This window comes from Haliotis rufescens, unplaced genomic scaffold, assembly GCF_023055435.1.
Source record: "Haliotis rufescens isolate VD_foot unplaced genomic scaffold, xgHalRufe1.0.p SCAF_9, whole genome shotgun sequence".
NCBI lineage: Eukaryota > Metazoa > Mollusca > Gastropoda > Lepetellida > Haliotidae > Haliotis > Haliotis rufescens.
This window is the reverse complement of record NW_025964383.1, coordinates 9,340,302-9,352,670: the sequence shown is the minus strand read 5'-3', so window position 1 is coordinate 9,352,670 and position 12,369 is coordinate 9,340,302.

The following is a 12,369-nucleotide window of genomic DNA, read 5'->3' as shown; positions in this document are numbered from 1 at the left end:
GCCCCAAAGACCTTTCGCCTGGTTCTAATGAATTGGTCCGTTAGATCTATGCGACCATTAAGGGAAAACAGTCGATACTATAATTCATGAGCCTGAGGCACGAGCTTCGAATTAAAGACTACCGTAGGATCCCATTACACGTATTGTTAATCACCAGTCGTTGGATGTTTCTTTCTTCTGAAATGTTATTAAGCCAGATCTGGAGTTGTGTTAATAAATGCGTAATATTAGATGATTTATAGAGAGTTTTCCAAAGATGATCGTCATAATCGCGATAAACGATCATTAATCGTCATCGAGTAAGGGATAAGTATGCTATGAGGTGAGGCGAGGTGAAAAGGAGTTCAACGTTGCGTCCCTGATTATTGCACTTACGCGCACATTGGTGCGTACATTCACGTGTGTGTGTGTGTGTGTGTGTGTGTGTGTGTGTGTGTGTGTGTGTGTGTCTGCTTGTACTAATCCGGACTGATGCCGATTTATAGTGCTAGCCCACTGAGATACCATGTTGAAGTTTGACATGAATACCCCACTCAGACACAGTATACTGACTGCGAGCCGACCAGTCCTTGTTTTAGACCCTTAATGTTGAGAGCCAGAGTAACAATAAGTACCAGGGATTTGGAAGATGATGTCAGTTATTGTGTCCGACTGTGCGGGGGCCTGGATGTTGAGGGGGTCAGATGAAAGGGTAGTTTCATCATCATCATCATCATCATCATCATCATCATCATCGTCGTCGTCGTCGTCATCATCGTCATCATCATCAGCAGCAGCATCAGCATGGTGATGAGCTTGGGTGGCCAAGACGTCTCAGGCGCCGCATTTCGCTACGCAGACGCGTGTTCCTTATGGGTACCAGAAATGTACGTGGGTTCGAAACACCGTTCGCCTTGAAAATGTTTCCGGGTTTGTCTGCACCATATCCGTGCACGTAGGTTTCACCAAAGTGATTTAGCCTAATCAAAGCATCACTTTATAGCATAATACCCGTCTCTCTATATTTCTCTATATTTCGTATGGTAAATTTGATATCTGAAAAAAAATTGTACATGTACAATGTCTAATATTCCATGGCGTAGTGAGGCTGATGATGAGAACTGCCTAAAAATTACCTTTGACATGAAATGTGAATTCCTTTAAAAAAAACCTGCTTGGCAAAAGAAAGTTTACACCCATGTTTGATGGTGGCTAAACTTAACACAAACAAGAAATGTTTATTCGGTTGCGATGTATTTGATACGGGGATGACAGGCATTGATCATATCATATCAATGAGAATCCCACAACAGGTGACATGCACATGACGTGTCAAGAAACATAGGGGTGTGGGCGTATTTTCACAGTAAACAGAAACAAGCAGCGAGATGCAGTTATTGTCATGATCAGTTTGAGTTGGATACCAGACATTCTCAATAACGAATATAACCTCATGGATGTTGTCAGCCGGCTGAAGACCTCATTGAAATTCCGTTGCCACTTGTCCCCCAGTGTGGCTTCCAGCTGTTGACGGTTATGTGGTGGGTGAGTTATGTGGCCTCGTGATCAATCTGGTGCCAATCGTTCCCACTGCGACGATAAGCTCGGACAAGACCATCATTATGGAACAAGCAGAATCTGCTTTAGTCGGTAATGTTCACTGGCCAATGTCATGTCACTGAATGGGAGATAGGCTCGACCGCGACACAGAGGCGTCATGGACGTCATGGATCTGAAGTGTGCAGTGTTTCGACAGCTGTTTTCAGTCTACTAACGGTTCCATCAATTTTGTAATATTTGTTCTTCAATCCAGTTTTGAAGTGTGTACTTTATTTTTTACATCAGTGTACTTCTTGAAAGCAACAAATGATCATTTTCTTGACCGCTGTCTCTGAAAGCATGCCCCATTCGACCATTTCAAAAACCTCACCGATCGCTTCTTCTTTGAATATTTGTTATGGAATCAGAGACCGTATAGAAACTGAATTACTCATTGCGAAATGGCTTTTTGTATGATCAAGTAGTTGCCATCACGAGAGAAAGCTTTTGACGGTCTAGTCACATAAAATACTTTACTTAATGAAGTTGCAGTAATACCAGCTTTCATGTGAGATTAATATATAATATGAAATCACCAATATGCTATGATTACTTAGATTAGGAGATGGCATATTGCGTGAACAAGTTAACATTGCTGTCCAGATTGACTGTGTGGGAAAGAGAAAGCCCTTCTGCATGTCCGATGCACCTTGCAATTGCGCCCCTCCGCTCATCTGTTTCTTTATGGAAGTGAATCGGAATTTCTGCTCGGGTTGGCAAAATCTAAACACGGTAATTTGGTCCTAAAGGTTTAGCATAAGCTTCAAGTATATCGACGAATAACAATGGTCAAATATCCAAGTCCCTTCTTCTGATTTACCCACCTGAAGTAGAAATAAAAGGGATCAGTGAAACCGCCTCGTCTCTTTCATATTTAGATCTCTGCATAGAGAGTAAGAGTGACAAAAACCTTTCTTTAAAGGGGAAGTGTACACGCAAAAATCACTTTCTTTCTTTTTCTAAACAAAACGCAATTTTAGAATTAATTAGTATCTGTGTTTGAAAATATACGCTCATTTTTTTCACAGTGAAAGTAGGAAGCTCACAATAGTGTGAAAATGATATGCCGTTATGAGGCCTTCGTTTTTCGAGCTAAACAGGCCTGAGTTATCCCCCTTAGATTATGACGTAATTGGTGCCAATTCAACTGGGTCCCTGTCTATTCTCAACGGAAAAGATATCAAGTACGAGTTTGCGGTAAAACAACATGGCCTACACACTCCGGCGCAGTGGTGACTCAGCATAACACTATGCTGGCTGGCATCTGAGACGCTAGAATCACACACCTGTACCTACACCACGTGAAGCGGCTCTAACAAAGCATGATGACGTCATAATGTTTATCAATTGGCACCAATGACGTCATATTGCAAGGGGCATAAGCCATGGTGTTTTTGTTGTGGAAATGGAACACTTGGTAAATGTGAAAAATATAAATCGTTTTAATGCGAAAAATATGTTAATTAATTGTGATATTTTTATATTTTTGTCTATGACACTTCTAGGTTAACACTTTTAATGTGGAAAAAGTACAAGAAAAATAGGTTCATTTCCGTGTGAACTTGCCCTTTAATTTAAGGCCGCATGAAAAGGCGGATGACTTCACCTTTCCAATAGTCAACTGTCATCTTAAGTGGAGCATTATTCCGGCAGCTCCAGCCTTCGGTATCTACATGTCACAACATTTGTAGTTACAATTGAACATGCTCTTTCTATACAGATTTCATACCAGACTTTTAAGTCATACGACCAGTCAAGGTTGCAACATTCAAAGTCTCAGTGAGGCTTTCAAAACGTTTTATGGTAGAGGATTAAATGGTGTCCGATGTAATTCCCTATTTTGACTTGTACTTTATGATACCATGTTGGTTCAGGTGAACAATTGACTTGCCTTTGCATGTGTTGACCATTTCCCGAACACCTGGTATGAGCACCATTAGATGGTATGAGCACCATTAGATGGTATGAGCACCGTGATTCCTAAGCACATGTTAATGATATAGTCGGAATCTGACGTTTCATGTTATGTGGGTGAGCGAATGGATAGATGAACGTATATTCAACATTATAACTTCTTGCTAGACACATGACAATGACGTAGAACTCAACTGACATAGGTCGACACACAAGCGAATACTGGATTTTCCTTGTGCCTATCCGAGGCTTCCGAATGTCAATGTTAACAGAACCTAAAAGGCATCCATTCGGATTCTTAATAATATTAAAGCAAATAATACCCTTATGTGCAAACATTTTATAAAAACAAAACAATTGATATCAGAAAGAACACACACACACACACACACACACACACACACACACACACACACACACACACACACACGCAGGAACATAACACACACACGCAGGAACATAACACACACATGCATGCACACACACACACACACTCACGCAGGAACATTACGAACACATGCACACACTCGCACGAAGTAATAATACACGCGTTGATATAAGTTTATACCAAACCACGTCACCCAAAGTGCAAGCCGTGAAACAAACTTCAAGCAATTAATTCCCCCTAAGCAAAGTGCTACCAATTCAATCAGTTGTCAGTGTGACCGTAGAGTCGTACTATTCAGTGAATTTAATTTGTTAAACCTTTTAATAATTGAAACATTCTCACAATAAATTAAGTTCAACCTACCTGTTGTCTGCGGACGCTACGCTATGACGTGGCTCTATTTATAGACAAACTGGTTTGATCTGGTCATGGGGGTTACTTTCAAAACGCGTAAATGAATTTAAATGTTCAAAATTTTACGTTCAGAAATCAATGACATACGTTTTCCAAAGTCTCGTGTTTGATTAAAGGTATCACAGACGATGTGTTTTTCATGATTATGAAATATAAAAATACCCACGACTGTCACCATTATGATGCAAAAGCTGATCTCGTAAATTGATCATGCCACTCTCACAGTAATACGTTGATACTGATCATAATATGAGGTTATGAAACATGTCTTGTATACACAGATGACATGTCGAGTGAGCAGATCAACCATACCTATGACCAACTTTAACGTATCAACTGTTACGTCATATCACAGGCGATACTGCACCGAGATCAGCACACATTCAGTTACAAAAAAACAAACAAACCGGTTTTCAAGCATGTTGTATATAACTATTAATAAAGTAAAAACAAAGAACAGCTGTTTCCAGTTATAGTGTAGAGTTGCGTCCCTTGGGCTCGCCAGAAACCTATGATTGTGGGTTCGAATCCCGGTTCCCCCCGATTATGTTTCTAGGTTTGTCATACCCGTGCTCGTGGGTTTCACCGAAGTGGTTAACGTCTGAGACCTGTATCACTTCGGGCTTTCCTCCCACATTAAGCTGACACGCCGCGATATAACTGTAATACTGTTAAAGGCGGTGTTAAACCCAACTCACTCACTATAGTGTAGAAATAATTCAACCTGTAACAATTACATTGCACGGCAATTAGCACACGCAAGGAGGCTTGGTTGACCTACATTCCGGTGTTGCTGTGCACACGAGTATTGCTGTTCGTGGAGGCCGTTAAAGCAGTAGTGCGCATAATATCAACACGGATTGCAGTCATTAAGCCCTGTGAATCTAATATCAGTAAATACGTGTGATATTCCCCCCTCATAACGCATTTGGTGTAGGAGTACATGCCCAGACGGTGCAAAATCATCTGCACATGTGGCATTTGTGTGCACGACGTCCACGTGCCATCCCACAACTTCCTGCACGTCATTTGAATCAGAGGCGTCAATGGTGTTGGCAACGTAAACACTGGGATAATCGACGTGGGGCTTACGTCAAGTTTTCTGACGTATCGAGGCTCACTCTTGGCTTTCATGACCGACGGATTGGAGTTTTGAGACGTCCTCATGAGCATCTGACGTTTCAGCTTTCAAGATGATAATGCACGTGCTCATCGTGCCAGGATTGTTACCTGATTCCTCCAACATCAAACCATCCATGTCATGCTATGGCCAGCACTCCTCCATTGAACACGTCTCGGACGTCATTGGCAGATGTGTACGTCACCGTCAAAACCAACCAACCACTCTCAATGAACTCGGTGTTGCTCACACTGATGAGAGGAACAGCATGAGTGAAGCTGACATGGGATCGACTCATCAAAAGTCGCAATATAATATGGCAATAAAATATGGAATATATAATAGTTCATGCCTCTCAGATTAGCTTAAGTGATAATGCATAGGTTTGTGATGTACTTCTTATTTTGTATTTATTGACAAGTAAACGGTACATTGATATCGTTATATAATTAGGTTCAGCCTATCTTATATCTGTGTGGGGCGGTCGGGTAGCCTAGTGGGTAAAGCGTTCGCTCGTCACGCCGAAGACCCGGGTTCGATTCCCGACATGGGTACAATGTGTGAAGCCCATTTCTGGTGTCCCCCGCCGTAATATTGCTGGAAAAGCGGCGTAAAACCATACTCACTCACTCACTCTTATATCTGTATTTGCTGGACTATGTACATGATTTGGCTCTATTAATACATGGCTTGATCTGTCCAAGGTGACAACATGCTACGTGTCGAGTTCTCCAGCCTGACAATTCATGACAACAGCTTTAGATGACAGACGTGACCCGAATCTAACATAATGCACTCGAAGATAGCTGTGCAGACTGACACGCTACAGACATTCAAACACCATGCGTTGCACACCACATAGTGTGAGGTACGATGGACATGTTACTTAGGACGGGGTGTTTGAAGCAACGAGCTGACTGGCAGAATATCTGGGTTGACAGTTCTCTGATGTAACTGTACATATTTCAAAAACTGCAGGTTACGTTTTAGGAGTTTAGTGAGTATGTGTTATTGTAGGTTGTCGTAAATTTTCGAGCATGTGTTAGGCAAACGGGGGACGATAGCGTAACCCTTTATACGCCGCCGGGTACATATCAGCCTACCACACATTGTTCCCAACCGTACCACTTTCCTACGATACGGGTTAGAAGTGGGGATCGGGTTGTGGGGATCGGGTTCTGAGGCTCGCAGATTTGGTTGATGCATGACGTCATATCTCATTTTCTTATATCGATGCTCATTGGTGTCTGTCCAAGACTCTATTTTGTACTGTCTGCTGAAATATTGTTGAATACAGCTTTAAAAATATCCACCCCCACATCACCCACCTGAGCTTTCTTAAAGAGCTATTCAAACATTCTGAACACTATGGATGATGCAAACATACAGCCTCAACAATTCGCACAATACTTTCCGTACTTACAGGATGAATGTAGACCAAATGTGGTGTCAACTTTAGGGAATGATGCTCTTTCCTTTGCTACAGTCAAGAGCTGAAGGGAAAAGATGGGAGTTTCGAAGATGATCTTAGATCAGGAAGACCTTCAACTAACACTTACAAAAATGTTTATTTTTGGTTTTAGTTTGGTTTGTTGTTTAACGCCGCACTCAGCAATATTCCAGCTATATAACGGCGGTCTGTAAATAATCGAGTCTGGACCAGACAATCCAGTGATTATTATCATGAGCAACGATCCACGCAATTGGGATCGATGACATTCATCAACCAAGTCAGCGAGCCTGACCACCCGATCCCGTTAGTCGCCTTTTACGACAAGCATAGTAAACCTTTTACGGCAAGCATGGGTTGCTGAAGACCTATTCTGCCACGGAATCTCCACGGGTCCAAAAAATATTTATAAAGTACTAGATCTGATTATGGATGATCGCCGACTCACCACACGTCACATAGTCAATACAGTAAGCATGCCCCACGAAAGAGTTGACGACATTCAGTTTAGGGATGAAGACGGCATGACGAGGTTTTCAACATGCATGATTCAAATGCTTCTGTTTCCTGATCAGTCACGCTCCAGGTTCATCATTTTTCGTGGGAATTGTACGTCGTTTAGAAACAGACCCATCTGATCTTGTTGAGCGATTTGTAACCATGGTTAGATCATGGGCTCACCACTATCAACCCGTGACTAAACAGTCAAAGCTGTGGAAACATAGAACATCTCCCCCGAAGACTACAGCAAAGTTTGTTCCATCAGCTGATGGTTCAAAATGACTTGGTGGACTGAATCAAAGGTCAGACCATTAATGGATAATATTATGCGAATATGCACGAACAACTGCTCGAGAAATCCACATTTTGGTAGACAAACATTCATGGCTTAAAACACCGACCAAAGACAATGGCAATTTAACAGTTGCTTTTCACAATAATCTTTCAACAACAATAAACATATTTGAATATCTAATACGATCAATAATTCCAGGGATAGAAACTCATTTTTGGAAAAACATAACGATTGCATTTTCCTTGAAGGACTTCTTTGAACCCGCTTTGGTCCACAGTTGCACTATGTTGTGGAAGTTTCATCATGAAGTAATGCCACAAAACAGGGGTGTCACTGTCTGTGGTCCTTTCACATGCTCTGAGATTGTCCTAGTGATAACATGTATGTAACTCACCCAATATTAAGATTCTTCTTTCCATATATGTATGACGCAAAGAAGGTAACCCATTGAAATGGACGAAGAAAAATTAGACATTTTCATTATCCCATGACTAATGTAGTTGTAGTCAAGGAAATCTGGGCATATCTTCACTCAACTTGAAACAAGATATATCAATACACTGTTGGTCTCTGGTGATATATTTGAGTGATTTGAACTTCTCCATTGGGGTAAACAGACCCTAGGTTTCGTGAAGAATACTTAATCAATTGCATAAATCAATTTCCAGATTGATGTTCTCAGGAGTATTTAGGAGCTTTATGATATACAAACCTGTCCAATTTAGTTTGCACACTAAAAGCAAAACTATTGCAGGTTATCACTATGGCGTTAAATACACAGTGAAGTCGATTTTCGATTGATTGTTTGGTAATTAACAGAATCGGATCCCTTGTATGTGTAAAATCTGTATAATATATAAATTTACATATGAACTGTTCGATCAAACAGATGACACATTTTTTCCATGTATTCGTCGGCATGATATTTCTACAATAACGCTTTCATATCCCAGTTTAACATCCCAGTTCACTCTCTTTCCTCACAGCAATGGAGTTGTCCTAACCTACTTTTCAATACAACATTACTTCGCTGACGTCATAATTACCTATGGCCTGATGTTTGGAACTGGCGAAGGTACAGCATACGGTGCTCCGATGAATTGTGCAATGATGGTAAGCTGACGTCAGAATTACCTATGGCCTGATGTTTGGAACTGGCGAAGGTACAGCATACGGTGCTCCGATGAATTGTGCAATGATGGTAAGCTGACGTCAGAATTACCTATGGCCTGATGTTTGGAACTGGCGAAGGTACAGCATACGGTGCTCCGATGAATTGTGCAATGCTGGTAAGCTGACGTCAGAATTACCTATGGCCTGATGTTTGGAACTGGCGAAGGTACAGCATACGGTGCTCCGATGAATTGTGCAATGATGGTAAGCTGACGTCAGAATTACCTATGGCCTGATGTTTGGAACTGGCGAAGGTACAGCATACGGTGCTCCGATGAATTGTGCAATGATGGTAAGCTGACGTCAGAATTACCTATGGCCTGATGTTTGGAACTGGCGAAGGTACAGCATACGGTGCTCCGATGAATTGTGCAATGATGGTAAGATGTTTTGTATTGTGTCTAAATCAACTATAGAAATGTGTCATATTGTGGAAATCATCGACGATTCCAATGCCATTCCTAATATGGTCGTTGTTTGTGTTTGTTGAGACTTGCCAAATTTTGTTAAGGGTGTTGATGCATGTTATCACTATTTGGACTTGTAATCGTACTGCATGGAGATGCATATTCGTCTTTTTATTAAGTTAGAAATCGAATAATCTGTTTCGTTCCCTAAAGTTTTCATAAAAAGTCGTTTTAACATGGATATAGAAGGCAAATGATCCTCAACGAAGTTTTACAGATTCACAGGGGGCACGACTGGCCCGATCGTCTACGGCGACGCAATTCGCTTGCAGAGCTGCGTCCCTTATGCACAGCAGAAACCTATGAATTTGGGTTCGAATCCCGGTTGGCTTCGATTATATTTCTAGGTTTGTCAGTGCTCGTGTGTTTCACCAACGTGGTAAACGTCCCGCATCACTCCGGGATTTCCTCCCACATTTAGCTGGCATGCCGTGATATAATTGGAATTTCAAAACTATTACAAGCGGCGTTAAAACCTAACATATAGTTACTCACAACCAGGATTCACAAGACCTCCGAGCAAGCTGCGACAATACATATATCAGGTTGTATTTCTTGAGAGAAAAATAATAATTTATATGACACCTGACATAGTTTTAGTGTTTGCTCCTTGTGCAACATTTGTCTCCTTGAGAATTCTGACCCTTCCCTGAAAGTTCGATATGCGTAGGTACCATTCATATGAATAAATTGCAGGGATATCCCCTTCATTTGTCGTTGTAATACCTGGCTTCCATTCATGGATCAGAGCAACCCTCTGAGGGTGGGGCTTGCCAGCGGCTTGATCTTGGAGGCAGTGCTTTCATCTTTAACTACGTCCAGACGAGGTACATCAAACCTGACAACCTTGAACCGGATTTCACAGGAGACATTTCAAAGTAAGTACAATGAAGCCCTGTTGGCACATCCATCCATGTTGTAGCCTTCTGCGTTCTAGCTTGTAAATACATTATAAATGGCTGATAATACGCTGAGTAAGAGTTTCTACAGAATCAGACTTATGACTTAAATGGTCAGTTTAGGTTTCATATATATCACCCATTCTGATAACCCTCTTTTTGTACATAATTTGTTTTCTTTCAGTTACTTATCTCAGCCAGAGCTGCTCGAGAAAGTCCCGCGCATGTTCCTCATCCTTGGGTCGTGATATGCTTCTCTGGAAACCCTGGGAATCATACGTCTTAGGTAGCCATCTCCCAGCTGGGTAGTTTATAACGTTGTTTGTTGTTTAACGCCGCGCTCAGCAATATGCCAGCTATTCACAGTGCTCATGTCCATCTTCAACATGACAAAACATGGCGATGGGAAGTCTCTTTTCTTCATCTTTGCCTGCCTCACATTCGGCGCCTTCTCCGACAACTACTCCTTCATCATCACTGCCACCGCCAGGACATTGGGACAGGAGTATATCATTCAGACGTATTGGGTGTTTTTTTCGTCACGGGTCAGTTGGCAGGCATACATAAATAGTGCCTTAAAACTAGTATAAGAAATATTTTGAATAGTACTGTACTTGTATGATGTCATCAGAAAAGATCAAGTCAACACAATAAATCTGATGATGAAATATTTTCACACTATACTATATAAACAACTTAGCAGACTTTCTATGAATCATCTTCAACGTTGAGGACAAAAAGTGACAAGACAAGTTCAATAATCATCACATTGATATCTGATAAAATTGTACGATTCGGACTACATCATATGACTATATCCAATCATCGGTTTATCATAAAGCATAATTTAAACGTCTTGGCCACATTACCATAATTTTGCCAGTAATCATATGCATAACAAGAATCTTCAGAAGATGACAAATCTCCCCGAACCCACAAATTCAAAAGAATAAATCATCTGATTGTTACAGCAAGTCCTACAAGTGTGATCTGTCTAACGTGACGAGAGTATTTCTATCTTATCTGTCTGTCCATATTCAAGAGTAGTTTCTGAGCTATCAAAATTCCGTGAAATGGGGATTCGGAACTTGTATGTTAAGTTGTTTTGTTTCAAAGATAAGGTTGAGTGGATGTTACAAGGTTCACATAGCTTATGCTGAAATCGGTTATCTACAGTTGCTGAAGCTCACCTATCACATTAAACTTTTTACATCTTAGATATTGCATTTCCTTCCTGTTACCTTCACTTCCAGACAATCAAATAAAATAAATTATATAAAAAACAGTTGACAACCTGGTCACAAATGAATACATGTAGCTATATGCTTTATAGATATGATCCAGATAAAAAAACATATTACTGATGGACAGACAAGCAGATTACTATACCCCCATATTAGCATACCGGGAGATATAAAAAAAGCTGATAGCGCAGGGTAGCACAAATGGTGACCATGGGGATGCCTCCTTCTTGCTTAAATGTCTTACCCCCAAATTTTCCATGGATGTTCTCAATGAGGAACCCAAGCATTTCACAGCATTTCCCAACAGTTCTCGGTAAACTTTAGATGACAGTTGCATTCGTGTTTGACAATAGTCCTGCATCATACACCATCATATCAATCACTCATACTTATACATGTTGATTTTGACAGATGGTCATTGCTCCTGTCGGAGCGCTGCTGACGTCTAATCTTGCCGACATGTATGGGCTTTTTCTTTTAACCCCTGTATTCTCGAAACCCCTTTCTGCATTATTGTGTAACTTGGTGATCAAGGGATCTCATCTTCTCCGAAGTCTCTCTTCAACAGAGTGAGTGAGTGAGTGAGTGAGTGAGTGAGTGAGTATGGTTTTACGCCGCTTTTAGCAATATTCCAGCAATATCACGGCGGGGGACACCAGAAATGGGCTTCACACATTGTACCCATGTCGGGAATCGAACCCGGGTCTTCGGCGTGACGATCGAACGCTTTAACCACTAGGCTACCCGACCGCCCCCTCTTCAACAGAAGCGTTTGGAATAGTGAGTAACTGTTACTTTGGTAAATATATTACTCATACACTGCTGAAAAGGCAAACGGCCCCAGCTTCGATTTGAATGTATTTAGCTGCACATACCTCTTGAGATTAAAGCGAACACGAGTCTTACATATCAGCACATTAGTCCAA